The sequence below is a fragment of the Colletes latitarsis genome, unplaced genomic scaffold (genome assembly GCF_051014445.1).
Source record: "Colletes latitarsis isolate SP2378_abdomen unplaced genomic scaffold, iyColLati1 scaffold0007, whole genome shotgun sequence".
In the NCBI taxonomy this organism is placed as follows: domain Eukaryota; kingdom Metazoa; phylum Arthropoda; class Insecta; order Hymenoptera; family Colletidae; genus Colletes; species Colletes latitarsis.
The window spans coordinates 29,744,715-29,771,199 of NW_027488367.1; positions in this window are offsets into that span (position 1 = coordinate 29,744,715).

Consider the following 26,485-nt stretch of genomic DNA (forward strand, 5'->3'; position numbering starts at 1 on the left):
TATTTGCAATCACCTGTCTCATACTTTCGCATTTTTCGCATACTTGTTGGCCAGATCCTGTGTTTTTTCCGGTTTGGATCACGTAGTAATGTGATACCACACTGAGACAGTCAATTAAACCTGGTTGCGATTAATATTTTAGAAGATAACGCCGGTTATCTCTCGGTTAGGTCTGGTATTTGCCATCATCTGACTCATAATTTCGCATTCTTCGCATACTAGTTGGCCAGATCCTGGGCGTTTTCTGATGTGGATTACGTAGTAATGTGGTGCCACACCGAAATAGTCAATTAAACCTGGTTGCGAGTAATATTTTAGAGAATTCGCCGGCTATATCTGAATTAGGTCTGGTATTTGCCAACACCTAGCTCATACTTTCGCATTTTTCGCGTACTTGTTAGCCAGATCCAGGACTTTTTCTGATTTTGATCACGTAGTAATGTGGTACCACACTGAAGTAGTCAATAAAACATGGTTCCGATTAATATTTTAGAGGATAACGCCGGTTATGTCTGGGTTAGGTCTGGTATTTGCAATCATCTGACTCATACTTTCGCATTTTTCGCATACTTGAATGGCCAGATCCTGGGCATTTTCTGATTTGGATCACGTAGTGATGTGGTACTACACTGAAGCCGTCAATTAAACCTGGTTCCGATTAATATTTTAGTGGATGACGCCGGTTATGCCTGGGTTAGGTCTGGTATTTGCCATCTTCTAGCTCATACTTTCGCATTTTTCGCATACTTGAATGGCCAGATCCTGGGCATTTTCTGATTTGGATCACGTAGTGATGTGGTACTACACTGAAGCCGTCAATTAAACCTGGTTCCGATTAATATTTTAGAGGATAACGCCGCTTATGTCTGGGTTAGTTCTAGTATTTGCAATCATCTGGCTCATACTTTCGCATTTGTCGGATACTTGTTGGCCAGAACCTGAGTTTTTTCTCGTTTGATTACGTAGTAATGTGGTACCACAACGAAACAGTCAATTAAACCTGGTTGCGATAAATATCGTAGAAGATAACGCCAGTTATGGCAGGGTTAGTTCTGGTATTTGGAATCATCTGACTCATACTTTGGTATTTTTCGCATACTTGAATGGCCAGATCCTGGGCTTTTTCTGGTTTGGATCACGTAGTACTGAAGTACCACACTGAAACAGTCAATTGAACCTGGTTCCGATTAATATTTTAGAGGATAACGCCGGTTATGTCTGGGTTAGGTCTGGTATTAGGCATCATCTGGCTCATACTATCGCATTTTTCGAATACTTGTTGGCCAGATCCTGGGCTTTTTCTGGTTTGCATCACGTATTAATGTGGTACCACACTCAAACAGTCAATTAAACCTGGTTCCGATTAATATTTTAGTGGATGACGCCGGTTATGCCTGGGTTAGGTCTGGTATATGCCATCTTCTAGCTCATACTTTCGCATTTTTCGCATACTTGAATGGCCAGATCCTGGGCTTTTTCTGGTTTGGATCACGTAGTAATGGGGTACCACACCGAAACAGTCAATTAAACCTGGTTGCGATTATTATTTTAGAAGATAACGCCGGTTATCTCTCGGTTAGGTCTGGTATTTGCCATCATCTGACTCATAATTTCGCATTCTTCGCATACTAGTTGGCCAGATCCTGGGCTTTTTCTGATGTGGATCACGTAGTAATGTGGTGCCACACCGAAATAGTCAATTAAACCTGGTTGCGAGTAATATTTTAGAGAATTCGCCGGCTATATCTGAATTAGGTCTGGTATTTGCCAACACCTAGCTCATACTTTCGCGTTTTTCGCATACTTGAATGGCCAGATCCTGGGCTTTTTCTGCATGGGATCACATAGTAATGTGGTACCACACTGAAACAGTCAACTAAACCTGGTCCGATTAATATTATAGAGCATAACGCCGGTTAAGTTTGTGTTAGGTCTGGTATTTGCAATCATCTGGCTCATACATTCGCATTTTTCGAATTCCTGTTGGCCAGATCCTGGGTTTTTTTCTGGTTTGATTACGTAGTAATGTGGTACCACGACGAAACAGTCCATCAAACCTGGTTGCGAGTAATATTTTAGAGAATTTGCCGGCTATATCTGAATTAGGTCTGGTATTTGCCAACACCTAGCTCATTCTTTCGCATTTTGCGCATACTTGAATGGCCAGATCCTGGGCTTTTTCTGGTTTGGATCACGTAGTAATGAGGTAGCACACTGAAACAGTCAATTAAACCTCGTTCCGATTAATATTTTAGAGGATAACGCCGGTTATGTCTGTGTTAGGTCTGGTATTAGCCATCATATAGCTCATACTTTGCATTTTTCGCATACTTGTTGGCCAGATCCTGGGTTTTGTCCGGTTTGGATCACGTAGTAATTTGGTACCACACTGGAACAGTCAATTAATCCTGGTTCCGATTAATATTTTAGAGGATAACGCCAGTTATGGCAGGGTTAGTTCTGGTATTTGGAATCACCTGACTCATACTTTGGTATTTTTCGCATACTTGAATGGCCAGGTCCTGGGCTTTTTCTGATTTGGATCACGCAGTAATGTGGGACCACACCGAAACTATCAATTAAACTTGGTTCCGATTAATATTTTAGTGGAGACCGCCGGTAATGCCTGGTTTAGGTCTGGTATTTGCCATCATCTAGCTCATACTTTCGCATTTTTCGCATACTTGAATGGCCAGATACTGGGCTTTTTCTAGCTTGGATCACGTAGTAATGTGGGACCACACCGAAACAATCAATTAAACCTGGTTGCGATTAATATTTTAGAAGATAACGCCGGTTATGCCTGGGTTAGGTCTGGTATTTGCCATCATCTTGCTCATACTTTCGCATTCTTCGCATTCTTGTTGGCCAGATCCTGGGCTTTTTCTGATTTGGATCACGTAGTCATGTGGTACCACACTGAGACTATCAATTACACCTGGTTCCGATTAATATTTTAGAGGATAACGCCGGTTATGTCTGCGTTAGTTCTGGTATTTGCAATCATCTGGCTCATACTTTCGCATCTTTCGAATACCTGTTGGCCAGATCCTGGGTTTTTTTTTGTTTGATTATGTAGTAATGTGGTACTACACCGAAATAGTCAATTAAACCTTGGTTGCGATTAATATTTTAGAAGATAACGCCGGTTATGTCTAGGTTAGTTCTGGTATTTGCAATCATCTGGCTCATACTTTCGCGTTTTTCGCATACTTGAATGGCCAGATCCTGGGCTTTCTCTGCATGGGATCACATAGTAATGTGGTACCACACTGAAACAGTCAACTAAACCTGGTCCGATTAATATTATAGAAGATAACGCCGGTTAAGTTTGTGTTAGGTCTGGTATTTGCAATCATCTGCCTCATACTTTCGCATTTTTCGCATACTTGATTGGCCAGATCCTGGGCTTTTTCTGGTTTGGATCACGTAGTAATGTGGTACCTCACTGAAGCAGTCAATTAAACATGGTTCCGATTAATATTTTAGAGGATAACGCTTGTTATGTCTGGGTTAGTTCCGGTATTTGCAATCATCTGGCTTATACATTCGCATTTTTCGAATACCTGTTGGCCAGATCCCGGGTTTTTTCTGGTTTGATTACGTAGTAATGTGGTACCACACCGAAACTGTCAATTAAACCTGATTCGATTAATATTTTAGAGGATAACGCCGGTTAGGTTTGTGTTAGGTCTGGTATTTGCATACACCTGCCTCATACTTTCGCATTTTTCGCATACTTGTTGGCCAGATCCTGGGTTCTTCTGGATTGGATTACGTACTAATGTGGTGCCAAACCCAAACAGTCAATTATACCTGGTTGCGATTAATATTTTAGAGAATTCGCCGGTTATGTTGGGGTTAGTTCTGGTATTTGCAATCATCTGGCTGATACCTTCGCATTTTTCGCATAATTGTTGGCCAGATCCTGGGTTTTTTCTAGTTTGTATCACGTGGTAATGTGGTACCACACTGAGCCAATCAATTAAACCTGGTTCAGATTAATATTTTGAAGGATAACGCCGGTTATGCCTGGGTTAGGTCTGGTATTTGCCATCATCTAGCTCATACTATCGTATTATTCGCATACTTGAATGGCCAGATCCTCGGCTTTTGCTGACTTGGATCACGTAGTAATGTGGTACCACACCGAAGCAGTCAACTAACATGGTTCCGATTATTATTTTTGAGGATAACTCCGGTTATGTCAGGGTTAGTTCTGGTATTAGCCATCATCTAGCTCATACTTTCGCATTTTTCGCATAATTGTTGGCCAGATCCTGGGCATTTTCTGGTATGGAACACGTAGTAATGTGGTACCACACTGGAACAGTCAATTATTCCTGGTTCCGATTAATATTTTAGGGGATGCGCCGGTTATGTCTGGGTTAGTTCTGATATTTGCCATCATGTGCCTCATACTTTCGCATTTTTCGCATACTTGAATGGCCAGATCCTGGGCTTTTTCTGGTTTGGATCACGTAGTAATGTGGTACCTCCCTGAAGCAGTCAATTAAACATGGTTCCGATTAATATTTTAGAGGATAACTCCGGTTATGTCAGGGTTAGTTCTGGTATTAGCCATCATCTAGCTCATACTTTCGCATTTTTCGCATACTTGAATGGCCAGATCCTGGGCTTTTTCTGGTTTGGATCACGTAGTAATGTGGTACCTCACTGAAGCAGTCAATTAAACATGGTTCCGATTAATATTTTAGAGGATAACGCTTGTTATGTCTGGGTTAGTTCTGATATTTGCCATCATGTGCCTCATACTTTCGCATTTTTCGCATACTTGTTGGCCAGATCCTGGGTTTCTTCTGGTTTGGATTACGTAGTAATGTGGTGCCAAACCCAAACAGTCAATTATACCTGGTTGCGATTAATATTTTAGAGAATTCGCCGGTTATGTTGGGGTTAGTTCTGGTATTTGCAATCATCTGGCTGATACCTTCGCATTTTTCGCATACTTGTTGGCCAGATCCTGGGTTTTTTCTAGTTTGTATCACGTAGTAATGTGGTACCACACTGAGACAATCAATTAAACCTGGTTCCGATTATTATTTTTGAGGATAACTCCGGTTATGTCAGGGTTAGTTCTGGTATTTGCAATCATCTGCCTCATACTTTCGCATTTTTCGCATAATTGTTGGCCAGATCCTGGGCTTTTTCTGGTATGGTTCACGTAGTAATGTGGTACCACACTGGAACAGTCAATTATTCCTGGTTCCGATTAATATTTTAGGGGATGCGCCGGTTATGTCTGGGTTAGTTCTGATATTTGCAATCAGCTGCCTGATACTTTCGCATTTTTCGCATACATGTTGGCCAGATCCTGGTCCTTTTCTAGATAGGATCACGTATTAATGTGGCACCACACTGAAATAGTCAATAAAACATGGTTCCGATCAATATTTTGGAGGATAACGCCGGTTATGCCTGGGTTAGGTATGGTATTTGGCATCATCTGAATCAGACTATCGCATTCTTCGCATTCTTGTTGGCCAGATCCTGGGCTTGTTCTGATTTGGATCACGTAGTCATGTGGTACCACACTGAGACAATCAATTACACCTGGTTCCGATTAATATTTTAGAGGATAACGCCGGTTAGGTTTGTGTTAGGTCTGGTATTTGCATTCACCTGCCTCATACTTTCGCATTTTTCGCATACTTGAATGGCCAGATCCTGGGCTTTTTCTGGTTTGAATCACGTAGTAATGTGGTACCTCACTGAAGCAGTCAATTAAACATGGTTCCGCTTAATATTTTAGAGGATAACGCTTGTTATGTCTGGGTTAGTTCTGGTATTTGCAATCATCTGGCTTATACATTCGCATTTTTCGAATACCTGTTGGCCAGATCCTGGGTTTTTTCTAGTTTGTATCACGTAGTAATGTGGTACCACACTGATACAATTAACTAAACCTGGTTCAGATTAATATTTTAGAGGATAACGCCGGTTAGGTTTGTGTTAGTTCTGGTATTTGCAATCATCTGGCTTATACATTCGCATTTTTCGAATACCTGTTGGCCAGATCCTGGGTTTTTTCTAGTTTCTATCACGTAGTAATGTGGTACCACACTGATACAATTAACTAAACCTGGTTCAGATTAATATTTTAGAGGATAACGCCGGTTAGGTTTGTGTTAGATCTGGTATTTGCAATCAGCTGCCTGATACTTTCGCATTTTTCGCATACATGTTGGCCAGATCCTGGGCTTTTTCTAGATAGGATCACGTATTAATGTGGCGCCACACTGAAATAGTCAATAAAACATGGTTCCGATTAATATTTTGGAGGATAACGCCGGTTATGTCAGGGTTAGTTCTGGTATTTGCAATCATCTGCCTCATACTTTCGCATTTTTCACATACTTGTTGGCCAGATCCTGAGTTTTTTTGGATAGGATCACGTATTAATGTGGTACCACACTGAAATAGTCAATAAAACATGGTTCCGATTAATATTTTGAAGGATAACGCCGGTTATGCCTGGGTTAGGTCTGGTATTTGCCATCATCTAGCTCATACTTTCGCTTTTTTCGCATACTTGTTGGACAGATCCTGGGTCTTTTTCTGGTTTGGATCACGTAGTAATGTGGTACCTCACTGAAGCAGTCAATTAAACATGGTTCCGATTAATATTTTAGAGGATAACTCCGGTTATGTCAGGGTTAGTTCTGGTATCTGCAATCATCTGGGTCATACTTTCGCATTTTTCGCAAACTTGAATGGCCAGATCCTGGGCTTTTTCTGATATGGATCACGTAGTAATGTGGTACCTCACTGAAACAGTCAATTAAACCTGGTTGCGATTAATATTTTAGAAGATAACGCCGGTTATGTCTGGGTTAGGTCTGGTATTTGCCATCATCTGACTCATACTTTCGCATTTTTCGCATATTTGTTGGCCAGATCCTGGGTATTTTCTGGTTTGTATCACGTAGTAATGTGGTGCCACGCCGAAACAATCAATTAAACCTTGTTGCGATTAATATTTTAGAGGATAACGCCGGTTATGTCTGGGTTAGTTCTGGTATTTGCAATCATGTGGCTCATACTTTCGCATTTTTCGCATACTTGTCGGACAGATCCCGGTTCTTTTTCTGGTTTGGATTACATAGTAATGTGGTACCACACTGAAATAGTCAATAAAACATGATTCCGATTAATACTTTGGAGGATAACGCCGGTCATGTCTGGGTTAGGTATGGTATTTGCCATCATCTGAATCAGACTTTCGCATTTTTCGAATACCTGTTGGCCAGATCCTGGGTTTTTTCTGTATTGATTACGTAGTAGCGTGGTACCACACCGAAACAGTCAATTAAACCTGGTTGCGGTTAATATTTTAGAAGATAACGCCGGTTATGTCTGGGTTAGGTCTGGTGTTTGCCATCATCTGACTCAGACTTTCGCATTTTTCGCATATTTGTTGACCAGATCCTGGGTATTTTCTGGTTTGGATCACGTAGTAATGTGGTACCACACCGAAACAATCAATTAAACCTTGTTGCGATTAATATTTTAGAGGATAACGCCGGTTATGTCTGGGTTGGGTCTGGTATTTGCCATCATCTGACTCATACTTTCGCATTTTTCGCATATTTGTTGGCCAGATCCTGGGTATTTTCTGGTTTGGATCACGTAGTAATGTGGTACCACACCGAAACAGTCAATCAAATCTGGTTGCGATTAATATTTTAGAGAACAACGCCGGTTATTGCCTGGGTTAGGTCTGGTATTTGCCATCATCTGACTCATACTTTCGCATTTTTCGCATATTTGTTGGCCAGATCCTGGGTATTTTCTGGTTTGGATCACGTAGTAATGTGGTACCTCACCGAAACAATCAATTAAACCTGGTTGCGATTAATAGTTTAGAGGATAATGCCGGTTAGGTTTGTGTTAGGTCTGGTATTTGCAATCATCTGCCTCATACTTTCGCATTTTTTGCATACTTGTTGGCCCGATCCCGGGCATTTGCTGATTTGGATTTCGTAGTAATGTGGTACTACACCGAAATAGTCAATTAAACCTGGTTGCGGTTAATATTTTAGAAGATAACGCCGGTTATGTCTGGGTTAGGTCTGGTATTTGCCATCATCTGACTCAGACTTTCGGATTCTTCGCATACTTGTTGGCCAGATCCTGGGCTTTTTCTGATTTGGATCACGTAGTCATGTGGTACCACACTGAGACAATCAATTACACCTGGTTCCGATGAATATTTTAGAGAATTCGCCGGTTATGTCGGGGTTAGTTCTGGTATTTGCAATCATCTGGCTAATACCTTCGCATTTTTCGCATACTCGTTGGCCAGATCCTGGGTTTTTTCTGGTTTGTATCACGTAGTAATGTGGTACCACACTGGAACAGTCAATTATTCCTGGTTCCGATTAATATTTTAGAGGATGCGCCGGTTATGTCTGGGTTAGTTCTGGTATTTGCCGTCATCTGACTGAGACTTCCGGATTCTTCGCATACTTGTTGGCCAGATCCTGGGCATTTTCTGATTTGGTTCACGTAGTAATGTGGTACCACACCGAAGCAGTCAATTAAACATGGTTCCGATTATTATTTTTGAGGATAACTCCGGTTATGTCAGAATTAGTTCTGGTTTTTGCAATCATCTAGCTCATACTATCGTATTTTTCGCATACTTGAATGGCCAGATCCTGGGCTTTTTCTGGTTTGGATCACGTAGTAATGTGGTACCATACCGAAACAGTCAATCAAATCTGGTTGCGATTAATATTTTAGAGAACAACGCCGGTTATTGCCTGGGTTAGGTCTGGTAATAGCCATCATCTAGTTCACACTTTCGCATTTTTCGCATAATTGTTGGCCAGATCCTGGGCTTTTTCTGATTTGGATCACGTAGTCATGTGGTACCACACTGAGACAATCAATTACACCTGGTTCCGATGAATATTTTAGAGAATTCGCCGGTTATGTCGGGGTTAGTTCTGGTATTTGCAATCATCTGGCTCATACCTTCGCATTTTTCGCATACTCGTTGGCCAGATCCTGGGTTTTTTCTGGTTTGTATCACGTAGTAATGTGGTACCACACTGGAACAGTCAATTATTCCTGGTTCCGATTAATATTTTAGAGGATGCGCCGGTTATGTCAGGGTTAGTTCTGGTATTTGCAATCATCTGCCTCATACTTTCGCATTTTTCACATACTTGTTGGCCAGATCCTGAGTTTTTTTGGATAGGGTCACGTATTAATGTGGTACCACACTGAAATAGTCAATAAAACATGGTTCCGATTAATATTTTAGTGGATAACGCCGGTTATGCCTGGGTTGGGTCTGGTATTTGCCATCATCTAGCTCATACTACCGCATTTTTCGTATACTTGTTGGCCAGATCCTGGGCATTTTCTGATTTGGTTCACGTAGTAATGTGGTACCACACCGAAGCAGTCAATTAAACATGGTTCCGATTATTATTTTTGAGGATAACTCCGGTTATGTCAGAATTAGTTCTGGTTTTTGCAATCATCTAGCTCATACTATCGTATTTTTCGCATACTTGAATGGCCAGATCCTGGGCTTTTTCTGGTTTGGATCACGTAGTAATGTGGTACCATACCGAAACAGTCAATCAAATCTGGTTGCGATTAATATTTTAGAGAACAACGCCGGTTATTGCCTGGGTTAGGTCTGGTAATAGCCATCATCTAGTTCACACTTTCGCATTTTTCGCATAATTGTTGGCCAGATCCTGGGCTTTTTCTGATTTGGATCACGTAGTCATGTGGTACCACACTGAGACAATCAATTACACCTGGTTCCGATGAATATTTTAGAGAATTCGCCGGTTATGTCGGGGTTAGTTCTGGTATTTGCAATCATCTGGCTCATACCTTCGCATTTTTCGCATACTCGTTGGCCAGATCCTGGGTTTTTTCTGGTTTGTATCACGTAGTAATGTGGTACCACACTGGAACAGTCAATTATTCCTGGTTCCGATTAATATTTTAGAGGATGCGCCGGTTATGTCAGGGTTAGTTCTGGTATTTGCAATCATCTGCCTCATACTTTCGCATTTTTCACATACTTGTTGGCCAGATCCTGAGTTTTTTTGGATAGGGTCACGTATTAATGTGGTACCACACTGAAATAGTCAATAAAACATGGTTCCGATTAATATTTTAGTGGATAACGCCGGTTATGCCTGGGTTGGGTCTGGTATTTGCCATCATCTAGCTCATACTACCGCATTTTTCGTATACTTGTTGGCCAGATCCTGGGCATTTTCTGATTTGGTTCACGTAGTAATGTGGTACCACACCGAAGCAGTCAATTAAACATGGTTCCGATTATTATTTTTGAGGATAACTCCGGTTATGTCAGAATTAGTTCTGGTTTTTGCAATCATCTAGCTCATACTATCGTATTTTTCGCATACTTGAATGGCCAGATCCTGGGCTTTTTCTGGTTTGGATCACGTAGTAATGTGGTACCATACCGAAACAGTCAATCAAATCTGGTTGCGATTAATATTTTAGAGAACAACGCCGGTTATTGCCTGGGTTAGGTCTGGTAATAGCCATCATCTAGTTCACACTTTCGCATTTTTCGCATAATTGTTGGCCAGATCCTGGGCTTTTTCTGATTTGGATCACGTAGTCATGTGGTACCACACTGAGACAATCAATTACACCTGGTTCCGATGAATATTTTAGAGAATTCGCCGGTTATGTCGGGGTTAGTTCTGGTATTTGCAATCATCTGGCTCATACCTTCGCATTTTTCGCATACTCGTTGGCCAGATCCTGGGTTTTTTCTGGTTTGTATCACGTAGTAATGTGGTACCACACTGGAACAGTCAATTATTCCTGGTTCCGATTAATATTTTAGAGGATGCGCCGGTTATGTCAGGGTTAGTTCTGGTATTTGCAATCATCTGCCTCATACTTTCGCATTTTTCACATACTTGTTGGCCAGATCCTGAGTTTTTTTGGATAGGGTCACGTATTAATGTGGTACCACACTGAAATAGTCAATAAAACATGGTTCCGATTAATATTTTAGTGGATAACGCCGGTTATGCCTGGGTTGGGTCTGGTATTTGCCATCATCTAGCTCATACTACCGCATTTTTCGTATACTTGAATGGCCAGATCCTGGGCTTTTTCTGGTTTGGATCACGTAGTAATGTGGTACCTCACCGACACAGTCAATTAAACCTGGTTCCGATTATTATTTTTGAGGATAACTCCGATTATTGCCTGGGTTAGGTCTGGTATTAGCCATCATCTAGCTCATACTTTCGCATTTTTCGCATAATTGTTGGCCAGATCCTGGGTTTTTTCCGGTTTGGATCACGTAGTAATGTGGTACCACACTGGAACAGTCAATTATTCCTGGTTCCGATTAATGTTTTAGAGGATGCGCCGGTTATGTCTGGGTTAGTTCTGGTATTTGCTGTTACGAGCCAGGGCCGTGCAGCGCGCGTGGCCTGCGAGTGCGAGAGAGAGTATGGAATATGGTATCAATTTGTTAGTTAGGTACACGGACGAACCCGATGCGAAATCGGGGAGCCGCTAGGATAGTTGATAACGAGGACGAACCTGATGCGAAATCAGGGTGCCTCTGGGATGGAGTCACGTACGGACGAACCTGGTGCGAAACCAGGGAGCCGTAGGAGGGTGAAACGTCGTGAACGAACCCGATGCGAAATCGGGGAGTCACTAGGATTGTGGATAACGACGCAGACGAACCCAATGCGAAATCGGGGAGCTGCTAGGAGGTTGGAAGAAACGTAGACGAACTCAATGCGAAATCGAGGAGCTGCTGGGAGGTTGGATAAATCACAGACGAACCTGATGCGAAATTAGGGAGCTGTAGGATGCGGACGAACCTGATGCAAAATCAGGGAGCCGCGAGGATGGTAATAGATTGCGTGGACGTACTCGATGCGTAATCGAGGAGCCACTAGGTTGTAAGAGGTTGTATTTGGATTTGGGGATGTGTTAATTGAACTCGTAACTGTGAATTATTAAATATAATATAACCCGAGCGGTAAGGTTATATTATTATGGGAACGTTTAACTAATAATAATCGCTTTATATAATTGTGGGTTAAAGAAGTTGGGTAACTCTGATTTGATAATAAAAGTAGATATATTCTTAAATCAACAAATAAAATACAATTGTTTCGTGTATCTTATGTCGCGATCAAAGAATGATTATATTTACCTAAAATGACCTTGCACGGTGTTGACGCACTGGCGATGCGGGGGTATGTCAGTTGGAAATAAAGGCCGCAATAGAATTTATGCCGGTTCACGGATTCTATATGGTTTGATACTAAAGGGTACGGTAGCCCGATCTCGCAAGATACAACTGACTATCAAATCGTATACGCGTGACAAGAGACGTGACGTTGACTCTAACGTGACGGTACGATTATGATCCCCCGAGTAATGAAATCTCGGGGTTTATATACCAAAAAATCTGTGTGGGGCGGATTCAAAAGTACGTTAGAAATCACCGTGTGCACTATTCTCCGAATTGTATTAATTAACGGGCTGCTTTATTCTCCGAATTGTATTAATTAACGGGCTGCTGCATCGCGACGGAAATGACCCCCATTTCAAAGGTTAGATAAGTAGCAGGGCGATTTCATAATGCACGCAAGTGGCAAGAAAAATTTGAGGAACGAAACGTTCGACATACGTAACATCTCCCCCCCCAAGATGAAACATCGCGTTATGCGTGATGCTTTCATATTAGACGGAAAGCGCCCTGTTACTTATTTACAAAAGAAAATAATAAAAGTCGCGAAAAGTAGAATAATTGAAAGCTAAATGTGTCGGGGTGTGTAGTATCATGTTGTGGCGTGTACTTATCAATACTGGTGCGTTGTGTTCTGGGTTTGGACCTTGGGCACGACGTAGCCCACCTCCAACCACTGCTCGGCTACGTTCACAGGTGGCTGCCCCGGTAGTCGGTCCAGGTGGAGATCGGCAACGACTCCGTCTTCCGCGTTACCGATCCGGGATATTCGGCCTCTTCGAAGTAATGTTACGGATTGTAGTTATGTGTGAAATCAAGTCCTGTAAATAGTCTCCATATGATTTTAATTTCTCTTTATCTGGGAAGGAACTGGGTTCTCGAGCTACTTTTCCAAAAATTAACTCGTCTGGTGTGAAATTTGTTGCTTCGTGAACGGATGTGTTATATGAGAACATTGCAAAAGGAATTAATAAATCCCAATCTTCGTAGTTATCCATGTAATGTTTGAGGTATTCAGTGAGCACGATGTGACTTCTTTCCAATGATCCATTAGTTTGTGGTCTGTATCCGGAAGTTGTTATTTGTTTGATTTTAAATATTTCTGCCAAATTCGTCATTAAATTTCCAATGAAACTAGTTCCTTTATCTGTTAATATTGCGCGAGGTGTACCGTAGATTGCGATAAAGTGTCGTGCGAAGGCATCTGCAATGGTCGCGGCTCGAATATTAGGTATTGCAACTGCCACGCAGTATTTCGTCAGATTGTCCTGTATGGTAAGAATATGTCTATTTCCATTAGGCGTGATTGGAAGAGGTCCCACGGTGTCCAGTGATATTTTGTCAAATGCATCCAGCGGTGTGTCGGTGATCAACATGGGTTGACGAGTCTTTGCTCGAACTAATTTTTGTTCTTGGCAACTTTGGCATGTCCTGATGTACTCTTGAATTTCGTTGCGCATTTTTGGCCAATGGAATTTTGATCGAATGCGTTTGTATGTTTTTGTTACCCCTTTATGCCCTCCAATTAAACTATCATGGGCTTCGCGAATTATGTCCAATCTATCCGATTCAGACGGTGTGGTGATAGCGCAGCTGCATAGAGTAATTTGTTGATCTGTTTCGGTAAAAACTTCTTCTAATATTTTGTAAAATTTGTTAGCTGGTAATTTGTGTAAATCTCCTGTTACAGAGATTCGAAAGGAATTTATTTGATTTTGGTCCAGGGTATGTCTGAGAGTCTTTAACCCATGGGATACATCTTTTGCCGTAATATTGTCGTAAAAATTGTCAGAAATTACTATACCGAAGGTTTTAAACAACCCATTGTCTGAAGTCAATACGTGTCCCTTTTTCGGTTGCGCTGCCAAAAGATCCGGTTTATTAATTATTTCGGTGTCCAGTAATACTTTTCCTACGGTGGATATTAGGTTGCAATCTGCTGATATGAAGTGCGCGTAATGTCCGTTTTCCGCAGCGAGGGTGTTCGAAGAAACAGTTATTTTATAAGATTGTTTTGACGCAGTGTATCGGTGCTCGTTTGCGTCGGTTAAAACATCTGTGTCGGATGCGTATGGTAGGTAAGGGTCAGGCGTGTGGTCAAAGGCGTCAGGTAGCCGTTCTGCACTTGCTTCGGTTGCAACCCTTGCAGGTGGATGAATTATGGCTGGTTGTAAAATTTCGTCTGTAACATGCGGTGTTACCTGTGGAGTACTGAATACATTTTTACGAGGATTTTCCATAATTGTATTTTCATTATTGGTAATTTCAAGTGGTTCTTCAAAGGACATTAGGTCATCGGGTAAATTGTTATCTTCCTCCGGTAGTGTGTTCCTTGTGGAGTTTGCTGCTGGCAGTAAGTTGTTTATGATTTCCTGAGATTCGTCTGGCAATGTTACTTCGTGCGATAAGCTGGGTAGAGTTCGGTGTCTAGCTATTATCGGCGAGTGTTGAATTTTTCCATAAGAGGGGCCTTGTTCTTCGTCCGAGCTACTACTAGCCTCCCGGTATTTGGGTCGGTTTTCCCTATCTCGACGTAACTGTTGTATACGGTGACCTATGAATTGCTTATCGGTAGTCGGTGGTACTTGAGCCCGGAAGTCGGGATCGTCCTTTGACTCCCGTGGAATGAGCGGTAGACAGACTGATGGAGGGTTGCGCGATAACGCGTCCGCGTTCATGTTCGTTTTTCCACACTTGTGGATAACCTGATACTCGTATTCCGAAAGTCGTAATTTCCATTTTATTAGCCTGGAGGTCGGGTCCTTAACTGAATGTAGCCAGACTAAGGGACGGTGATCTGTGACAAGGGTGAACTTTGTTCCATAAATATAGGGTCGGAAATACTTTACTGCGTAAACCATTGCGAGACATTCCTTCTCTGTTGCCGAATAATTCTTTTCAGGTTTATTAAGGCTTCGAGATGCATATGCTATCGGTAAATCCTTTCCTATTTCCCCCTGGCTAAGTACAGCTCCTATGGCGTATTCGGATGCGTCTGTAGTCACGATGAAGGGTTTGGTGAAATCCGGATACTGCAATATAGGTTGTTGACAAAGTTCTTTACGTAATTGATTAAAACTTTGATCTTGTTCTTCTGTCCATTTAAATTTAATGCCCTTTCCTAGTAAATTGATCAATGGTTTTGACTTCACGGTGAAATCTGGTATAAATCTTCTGTAATATCCTGCTAAGCCCAAAAATTGTTGAATATTCTTCTGCGTTTTCGGTGTGGGAAAGTCTTGCACAGCTTTGAATTTTCTTGGATCCGGTCTTACCCCCTTTTCGGAAATTATATGTCCTAAATATGCAACTTCCTTGCGTAGAAATTCGCATTTGTCAGTTTGAAGGGTTAAGCCCTGTTCCCGAAGGCGGTTCAATAATTTTTTAACTTTGATATTATGTTCTTGCAATGATGAAGCGTAAACGACAATGTCGTCCAGGTAAACGAAGAGGTCTGTTCCTTATAATCCGGTGAGAACTTGATCCATGAGGCGTTGAAATGTAGGTGGAGCGTTCTTTAAGCCAAAAGGCATTCTTGAAAATTCGTAATGTCCATGCGGTGTGGTGAATGCTGTTTTTTGCTTATCCCTTGGATTCATTTCTATCTGGTGAAATCCACTGGCGAGATCAAAAACGGAAAAATATTTTGCTCCTCCTAATCGGTCCAAAATTTCTGTGATTTGTGGTAATGGATATTTGTCGGAGATTGTCTTTTCGTTTAATGCGCGAAAGTCTATTACCATGCGCCAACGTTTGTTTCCCTGTGAGTCAGCTTTCTTCGGTACGATCCATAAAGGTGAGTTGTAGGGTGATTTTGACGGAGTAATTATGCCTTGTGATAATAATGCGCTAACCTGTTTTTGTATTTCGTCCTGATGCACAGGCGGATATCGATATTGTCTTGTGTTTACTGGTATTTCGTCTATGGTGTGAATCGAATGATTAAAATCGGCTGCTTTTCCTAATTTGTCTCCAAGCAGAAAAAATCGGTCTGGAAATTCTTTTATTAAATCAGTGACGGATGCTCGTTCTTCCCTGTTTAAATGATTGGTATTTAGTGTATTTACGAGTTTTTCTATCCTATCTTCGGTGGTCCTGAATTTTGTTGGCTGTTCTGCATATGAGCAAAGGTCTTCGTCCGATGTGCTTAGAAAATCGTACGGTTCTATTATCTGTGGTTCTATCTCTACGTCGAGGTCTTCGCTGCTGGTGTTCGTTGCTAAGACGTGACATTTTCCGTTGTTATTTGTTACAGCTGCTTCCCCTACGTACAGTTGATCGTGAGTTTTAATACGTGGTAAATATCCTTCCTTTACTGTCGGGTTTGCTATTTTTACCGCGATTTGTTGTATCGTACGAGCTTCGAGCCTGTGTTTAGTCGGAGTTTGCGAGTTTAAAGATGAAAACAAATCATTGCGGTTTGAAAAACGTAATGGTCTAATAGGTTTGTCCCTTAATACCATGGTCCCATGATAATAAGAAATTTCGGCACCCTCTTGCATTAAAAATGGGCTTTCTATGAGTCCATCAGCGTCTATTGCAAGAGTTCTTACTATATAGAAAAATGCGGGTGTATCGTGAATATAGAGAATTGTGGTTCCTAACGTGTAAATTGGAGTTGTGGTTAATCCTGTTATTTCTATTTCTTCGCGAGAATTTATTATTGCTTTTGTTCCTAAAACATCGAGACGTACTAAGTTGATGGCTGCACCGCAATCGATTAAAAATGTTCCCTTTCCTAATTCCAGTTCTGGGACTTTGGTTTCGAGACGTGGGGCAGGTGTTTCTTTGATAAGGAGTCGTTTTCGAAGTGTACTGTTCTTCCTTTCAGCTGCGGTACGGGCTTAACGAACCCGGGGTACCCGAGTCATACACACACCGTAAGCCTCCTGTTGGTCGTCACAACGACCCATTCACAATTCCCTATTGGTTTTGTGAATGGTACGTGACGGCAGGAGGAACGGGGGTCTTGGCTTAACCGCCTGGGCCACGAGTATGGCGACTCTATAAAATCGCCCTCCAATCCTAAGCTATGGTGCGCGGCGATGGGATGCATGGTTGGGGGAGAAGGCCCAATCCCAAGCGACCACCTCCGGGGAACCTGCCGAACCCCCGGAGTATATAGGCTTACCCGGGAAAGGCGGCTCTGCCCGGGCGGAGCTTTTCTTCCGACCTGCTCGTGGGAATATTATGGAGTTCAATATTAAAACGGGGATGGGACGGGGTAAGTCAGAGGGGGAGGACGAAGGCGGTGTTGGGACTGGAGTGACGGCGCTCGCGCCGCCTCCAGCGCCTGGCCCGGCTTCGTGGAAGGTGGAGGAGGACGACGAGACTGCGTCAGTCTCGTCCTTCTCCTCCACCAGGAGCCTCATAGGCTCTAAGAGGAAGAGGGCGGGGCAGGCCGTCGTCGAGGTGGGCGGGGCGATGAGCCCGTCGGTGAGGCTGAGTTGCCTCAGGGACGAGGTGACCGAGGAGATATCGGAGAGGATCTCCTCGTCCCTGAGGCGGGTGGAGAAAGTCGCCGCTGCCTGCGCCTTTAAGGGGCAGAAAAGCGGTGGCGCGGAGGCCCTGAAGGCCGCGGCGGAGGAAATGAGGGAGGCGGCGCGGGAGCTCAGAGGGCGGAACGCCCGTCTGCAGCTCCTGTTGGAGGAGGAGCGACAGGGGAGGAGGAGGGCAGAGGCGCTGTGGAACAGCGCGGCCCTCCCTCCAATCCTCCCTCCTCCTCCACCGCCGCGTCCCTCGGCGGAGGTAAATAAGCGGAGTGCGGCGGCAGTGGTGCGAGGCACCGCGGGCCCCTCCACCCGCACTCCGCCCGTGAAGAAGTCCCCGTCCTCCTCAGAAGACGATCTTCTGAGGAGGATTGGGGACATGATTGATGGCAAGCTGGCCGCCTTCCGGGAGGAGCTCCTCGCCGGAAGAGCGGTCAGCAGGAAGGCGGTGCCTCCCCGACCTGTTCCGGTACAGTCGGGGAAGGCAAAGAAGGGCGGAGTGAAGGCTCCGCCCAGCGTTGCGGCACCAGGGCCCCGGGTCGCAACCCCCAAGGGGGGTGGTGTACCCGTGGTCGCGGTGGTCGCGTCCTCCACAGCACCCTCCCAAGGGGGGGTGGCGTGGAGTGAGGTGGTGGGGCGGAAGGCGAAGCGGGCGGCGAGGAAGGCCTCGCAACCGCAGCCTCCGCCTCCGCCGCCGGCGGCCAAGGTAAAGGCCGCGAAGGTCGGGAAAGCACGACCAGGTCGTCCCCCAAAAACGGCAGCGGTGACGCTGACCGTTGCGCAGGGGGGCGACCTGACCCTCGCGGAGGCGATGCGGCTCGCCAGGGAGAATATCTCCCTGGAAGAGCTGGGCATCGCCTCCGTGAGGGCGAAGAGGGCCGTGACCGGGGGTCTCTTGCTGGAGATCCCCGGTGCAGAAGGCGGCGCGAAGGCGGATCGTCTCGCCCAGAGGCTCCGGGAGCAGCTGGGCGAGCGAGGTGTCCGGGTCGCTCGGCCCACGAAGCGCACGGAGATGCGCGTTTGTGGGCTGGACGACTCGGTCAGCGCACAGGATGTGTCCCGTGCCCTTGCGAGAGCGGGGGACTGTCCTGTGGAGGACCTGCGGATCGGAGAGATCCGCAGGTCGCCCTCCGGCCTCGGGTCGGTGTGGGCCCGGTGCCCCCTCTCCGCCGCCCGTAAGGTGGCGGAATCCGGGAGGGTGTTGGTGGGGTGGGTTTCGGCGCGAGTGGAAATCCTCGCGCCGCGCCCGCTCCAGTGTCACCGCTGCCTCGAATTGGGGCACGTGAGGCAGTGGTGCACCTCGCCGGTGGACCGCAGCGGTCAGTGTTACCGCTGCGGTGCCAAAGAGCACCGCGCGAGCCAGTGCTCGGCGGCCCCCCACTGCCCGCTGTGTGCGGACATGGGGAGGCCAGCCGATCACAGGGTGGGGAGCAAGAAGTGCTCCCCCCCCCCCTCCCGGAAGGAGAGGAAGAGGCGGGCTGCACCGGCTCCGGTGCCGAGGGCGGTGGTATCGTCCTCCATGGAGGTGGACGGTGCTACGGGGACGGACGGCCGGGAGGAGGCTGGCGCGGCCATTAATTAATGCCGCCCCGCCTCCTCCTCCAGGCCAACCTCAACCACTGCCGCGCGGCACAGGACTTGATGTCCCAAGTCCTCGCGGAGTGGGGGGTTGGCCTGGCGGTCGCCGCCGAGCCGTACCGCGTCCCTGATCACCCTCATTGGGTGGGCGACGCGGACGGCTTGGTGGCGACGGTATGGGGAGGAGGCGACGGGTCCCCACCGTTCTCCTTGTTGGAGCGCGGTCGGGGATTCGTCGCCGTGGACTGGGGGGGAGTCGCTGTGGTGGGGTGCTACATTTCGCCCCGTAGCGGTCACGCTGCGTTCGAGCTGTACTTGGCCGAGGTCGCGGCATGCGTGCAGCGCTACGCGGCCCGGCCGGTGCTGGTCCTGGGGGATTTTAATGCCAAGTCGGTGGCTTGGGGATCCCCCAGGACCTCCGTTCGCGGCGGGATCCTGGGCGATTGGGCGGCGGGGCTCAACCTCCGGGTATTGAACCGGGGGTCGGAGCACACATGCGTGCGGCGATATGGGGGGTTCATCGTGAATGTTGGATTCGCGACCCCCAACGCCGTGCGCTTGGTGTCGGGTTGGCACGTGGTCGCGGGGGCAGAGACACTCTCCGATCACCGGTACATCCGGATGGAGGTCTCTGCCGCCGCGAGTGCATCCCGACACGGCTGCCTGCGTGGCACCCAACCACGCCGCTGGGCGCTTCGGCGCCTGGACAAGGACGCCCTGATGGCAGCTGCCCTCGCTGCAACTTGGCCGCACGGAGCGGCCGAGTTGCCGAGCATAGAGGAGGAGGTCGCCCGGCTCGGAGCATTGGTCGCGGGTATTTGCGACGCGGCGATGCCTCGGGTCGGGCGGGCTTCTCCTCGCCGGGCGGTGTACTGGTGGCCGGACGCGATCGCGGAGTTGCGAGTCGCGACTGTCCGCGCCCGACGCCAGTACACCCGCGCGCGCCGTCGTCAACGTACAGGCGACGGCGTGGCGCGAGCGAGGGCAGCTGATGACCTGTATGGAGCATACCGCGTGGCGCGGGTTGCTCTGCAGGTCGCCATCAAACGGGCCAAGACCCGGGCATGGAAGGAGCTCCTCCAGACCCTTGATGACGATCCATGGGGGCGCCCATATAAGGTGGTGCTGAATAAGCTCCGCCCGTGGGCGCCCCCCGTCACCGAGGGTCTTGACCCCCGGCTGCTGGAGGACGTGGTCAATACACTCTTCCCAATTGGGGAGAGGGGACCGCGTCCTCCGGCGGCGGCGGCTGTCCCAGTGGAGTGGACGGCCGAGCTGGGGGTCACGCAGGAGGAGCTGGCAGCGGCCATCAGATGGCTCGGGGTTCGTAACACGGCCCCGGGTCCGGATGGTGTGCCCGGCCGGGTTTGGGTCTTGACCCAGGGCGTCCTTGGGGCCGACCTCAGGCGGTTGTTCGACCGCTGCCTGAGGGACGGGCGATTCCCCCCCAGTTGGAAGGTGGCGAGGATGGTCCTCCTCCGGAAGGAGGGTCGGCCCGCGGAGTCTCCCTCCGCATACCGGCCCATTTGTCTCCTCGACGAGGTGGGCAAGCTCTTCGAGCGTGTGATTGCTGCCCGCCTCGTCGAGCACCTGTCGCGGGGTGATCCCGGTCTGGCCGACTGCCAGTTCGGTTTCCGGGGGGGCCGATCGACTATCGACGCGATAGGTCGTGTGAGGGCCCTCTCGGAGGCCGCCGTCTCCCGGGGAGGGGTGGCATTGGCAATATCCTTGGATATTGCCAATGCCTTTAACACCCTCCCCTGGGAAGAGATAAGGAGGGGGCTCGAATATCATCGAGTCCCCCCTTGTCTCAGGGCGATCGTCGGGGATTATCTCCGCGGCAGGTGGATCGAGTATCCGGGCCGGGATGGTGATATGCGGAGGGAGGTGTACTGCGGTGTTCCGCAGGGGTCGGTCCTCGGGCCACTCCTGTGGAGCATCGCGTACGACTCGGTGTTGCGGGCCGGCCTCCCCGACGGCGTCAGCACGGTGTGTTATGCGGATGACACACTGGTGCTGGCCGTCGGGGCGCACTGGGGGAGGGCCATGCGTCGCGCGGAGGAGGGGTCGCAACGCGTCGTCGACCGGATCAGGGGGATGGGGATGACGGTGGCGGTCCATAAGACCGAGGTGATTGCGTTTCATTCACCTCGGCAGGATCCGCCACCCCCTCTGATTCGGGTGGGTGGGGCTGACATCGAGGTGAAGCCCCAGATCAGGTATCTGGGGCTGATCCTCGATAGCCACTGGCGTTTCGAGAAGCATTTCCGCTGCCTGGTCCCCCGGTTGGAAAGGATGGTTGCGGCTCTGGGCCGGATCCTGCCCAACCTGGGGGGCCCGGCGGGCCGAGTTCGTCGCCTCTATGTGGCAATGGTCCAGTCGGTGGCCCTATACGGGGCCCCCGTCTGGGCGGACGACCTGGCTGCCTCCCGGCGCAGCATGACTATGCTGCGTCGGGTGCAGAGGCGCATGGCGCTCAGGGTCGTCCGCGGGTATCGGACCATGTCACATGAGGCGGCGACGGTTCTAGCGGGGATGCCGCCCATGGACCTGCTCGCGCGGTCGCACGCGGTGATGTACCGGCACCGCGTCGACCGTCGCGCGGGGGTGGGGGCGGTCCCGGGCGGGCAGGAACCTGCTTGGGGCGATTTGAAGCGCCAGGCCCGGCAGTCCGTGTTGCTCGCGTGGCAGGAGCGGCTGGCTCTGCCAACCGCGGGGCACCGGACTGTCGGGGCGGTTCGGCCACTCCTGAAGGAGTGGCTGGACAGAGGCCATGGCAGCCTCACCTACCGGATGGCACAGGTATTTTCCGGGCATGGCAGCTTCGGAAGATACCTGTGCCGGATAGGGAAGGAGCCGACGGCGCGTTGCTGCCACTGCGACGCTGAGCAGGACACGGCGGATCATACCCTGGAGGTATGCCCCGCGTGGGAGGGGGAGCGCCGTGTCCTGGTCGGCGTCGTCGGGCGGGATGTCTCGCTGCCGGGCGTGGTGCGCGCCATGCTCGGCAGCGAGGAGAAGTGGAGGGCCGTGGCCTCTTTCTGCGAGAACGTAATGTTGCAGAAGGAGGCCGCGGGGAGGGAGCGCGAGTTTCAGCGGCGCGCTGAAGCTCGCGCTCGTGCGGTGGCCCGAGGTCGTCGCCCGGTCACGAGGCGTCGCGGGCGGCCGCCTCGGCGTGGCGGATGACCTCGGCTGGGAGGGGGGTCCTGAGGGGACCCTCCTCCCGCCATGCGGCGCCGGGTCGGACCGGTTGGGGGTAGGAGTGCCTCCCCCTACCGGTCCGACGCAAGGGGAGGCACCCTCGGCGGTCTGGTGCGACCATGAACGCCCGGCCGCCGAGGGGTGGAAACGGGGTCGCGGGCGGTTGCGAGTTGGGGCTCGCAGCCGCCACTAAACGCGGCCCCGGGACGGATAGCGGCGGGATGTAGTGGCCCCGTCCCGCCGCTATGAGGCAGTGTGTCTACTGGGGGGACCGATTGTCCCCCCGGGGGATGGGCGCGAAAGCGCGGGCACGGGGAGGATACCGGAAGAATGCTTCGAGCGATTCCCGGTATCCTCCCAAAGCGTGCCGAAGGGTCACCGTGGGGTTTTTAGTGGGTAGGTCCCGCGTTGTACGGGCGCGGGGAATCCCACACACCCCTCCCACCTCTCCCCAAGGAGGTGGGAGGGAGTCTTTCGAAGATTTTCCCCACGACAAAAAAAAAAAAAAAAAAAAAAAAAAGTATGACCCAGATGATTGCAGATACTAGAACTAACCCTGACATAACCGGAGTTATCCTCTAAAATATACCCACGACAAAAAAAAAAAAATCATCTGCCTCATACTTTCGCATTTTTCACATACTTGTTGGCCAGATCCTGAGTTTTTTTGGATAGGATCACGTATTAATGTGGTACCACACTGAAATAGTCAATAAAACATGGTTCCGATTAATATTTTAGAGGATAACGCCGGTTATGCCTGGGTTAGGTCTGGTATTTGCCATCATCTAGCTCATACTATTGCATTTTTCGTATACTTGAATGGCCAGATCCTGGGCTTTTTCTGGTTTGGATCACGTAGTAATGTGGTACCTCACTGACACAGTCAATTAAACCTGGTTGCGATTATTATTTTTGAGGATAACTCCGGTTATGTCAGGGTTAGTTATGGTATTTGCAATCATCTGCCTCATACTTTCGCATTTTTCACATACTTGTTGGCCAGATCCTGGGTTTTTTGGGATAGGATCACGTATTAATGTGGTACCACACTGAAATAGACAATAAAACATGGTTCCGATTAATATTTTGGAGGATAACGCCGGTTATGCCTGGGTTAGGTCTGGTATTTACCATCATCTAGCTCATACCATCGTATTTTTCGCATACTTGAATGGCCAGACCCTGGGCTTTTTCTGGTTTGGATCACGTAGTAATGTGGTACCACACCGAAACAGTCAATCAAATCTGGTTGCGATTAATATTTTAGAGGACAACGCCGGTTATTGCCTGGGTTAGGTCTGGTATTAGCCATCATCTAGCTCATACATTCGCATTTTTCGCATAATTGTTGGTCAGATCCTTGGTTTTTTCCGGTTTGGATCACGTAGTAATGTGGTACCACACTGAAATAGTCAATAAAACATGGTTCCGATTAATATTTTGGAGGATAACGCCGGTTATGCCTGAGTTAGGTCTGGTATTTGCCATCATCTAGCTCATACTATCGCATTTTTCGCATACATGAATGGCCAGATCCTGGGCTTTTTCTGGTTTGGATCACGTAGTAATGTGGTACCACACTGGAACAGTCAATTATTCCTGGTTCCGATTAATAGTTTAGAGGATGCGCCGGCTATGTCTGGGTTAGTTCTGGTATTTGCCATCATCTGCCTCATACTTTCGTATTTTTCGCATACTTGAATGGCCAGATCCTGGGCTTTTTCTGGTTTGGATCACGTAGTAATGTGGTACCTCACTGAAGCAGTCAATTAAACATGGTTCCGATTAATATTTTAGAGGATAACTCCGGTTATGTCAGGGTTAGTTCTGGTATCTGCAATCATCTGCCTCATACTTTCGCATTCTTCGCATACTTGTTGGCCAGATGCTGGGCTTTTTCTGATTTGGATCACGTAGTCATGTGGTACCACACTGAGACAATCAATTACACCTGGTTCCGATGAATATTTTAGAGAATTCGCCTGTTATGTCGGGGTTAGTTCTGGTATTTGCAATCATCTGGCTCATACCTTCGCATTTTTCGCATACTCGTTGGCCAGATCCTGGGTTTTTTCTGGTTTGTATCACGTAGTAATGTGGTACCACACTGAGACAATCAATTAAACATGGTTCAGATTAATATTTTAGAGGATAACGCCGGTTAGGTTTGTGTTAGATCTGGTATTTGCAATCAGCTGCCTGATACTTTCGCATTTTTCGCATACTTGTTGGCCAGATCCTGGGTTTTTTCTGGAAAGGATCACGTAGTAATGTGGTACCACACCGAAACAGTCAATCAAATCTGGTTGCGATTAATATTTTAGAGGACAACGCCGGTTATTGCCTGGGTTAGGTCTGGTATTAGCCATCATCTAGCTCATACTTTCGCATTTTTCGCATAATTGTTGGCCAGATCCTTGGTTTTTTCCAGTTTGGATCACGTAGTAATGTGGTACCACACCGGAACAGTCAATTATTCCTGGTTCCGATTAATATTTTAGAGGATGCGCCGGTTATGTCTGGGTTAGATCTGGTATTTGCAATCAGCTGCCTGAAACTTTCGCATTTTTCGCATACTTGTTGGCCAGATCCTGGGTTTTTTCTGGAAAGGATCACGTATTAATGTGGCACCACACTGAAATAGTCAATAAAACATGGTTCCGATTAATATTTTGGAGGATAACGCCGGTTATGCCTGGGTTAGGTCTGGTATTTGCAATCATCTGGCTCATACTTTCGCATTTTTCGAATACCTGTTGGACAAATCCTGGGTCTTTTTCTGGATAGAATCACGTATTAATGTGGTACCTCACTGAAATAGTCAATAAAACATGGTTCCGATTAATATTTTGGAGGATAACGCCGGTTATGTCAGGGTTAGTTCTAGTATCTGCAATCATCTGGGTCATACTTTCGCATTTTTCGCAAACTTGAATGGCCAGATCCTGGGCTTTTTCTGATATGGATCACGTAGTAATGTGGTACCTCACTGAAACAGTCAATTAAACCTGGTTGCGATTAATCTTTTAGAGGATAACGCCGGTTATGCCTGGGTTTCTGGTATTTGGAATCATCTGGCTTATACTTTCGCATTTTTCGCATACTTGTTGGACAGATCCTGGGTCTTTTTCTGGTTTAGATTACATAGTAATGTGGTACCACATCGAAACAGTCAATTAAACCTGGTTGCGATTAATATTTTAGAAGATAACGCCGGTTATGTCTGGGTTTCTGGTATTTGCAATCATCTGGGTCATACTTTCGCATTTTTCGCAAACTTGAATGGCCAGATCCTGGGCTTTTTCTGATTTGGATCACGTAGTAATGTGGTATCTCACTGAAACAGTCAATTAAACCTGGATGCGATTAATATTTTAGAGGATAACGCCGGTTAGGTTTGTGTTAGGTCTGGTATTTGCAATCATCTGCCTCATACTTTCGCATTATTCGCATACTTGTTGGCCAGATCCCGGGCTTTTGCTGATGTGGATTTCGTAGTAATCTGGTACCACACCGAAACTGTCAATTAAACCTGGTTGCGATTAATATTTTAGAGGACAACGCCGGTTATGCCTGGGTTAGTTCTGGTATTTGCAATCATGTGGCTCATACTTTCGCATTTTTCGCATACTTGTTGGCCAGATCCTGGGTTTCTTCTGGTTTGGATCACGTAGTATTGTGGTACCACACCGAAACAGACAATTAAACCTGGTTCCGATTAATATTTCAGAGGACAACGCCGGTTATTGCCTGGGTTAGGTCTGGTATTTGCAATCATCTGGCTCATACCTTCGCATTTTTCGCATACTCGTTCGCCAGATCCTGGGTTTTTTCTGGTTTGTATCACGTAGTAATGTGGTACCACACTGAGACAATCAATTAAACCCGGTTCAGACTAGTATTTTAGAGGATAACGCCGGTTAGGTTTGTGTTAGATCTGGTATTTGCAATCAGCTGC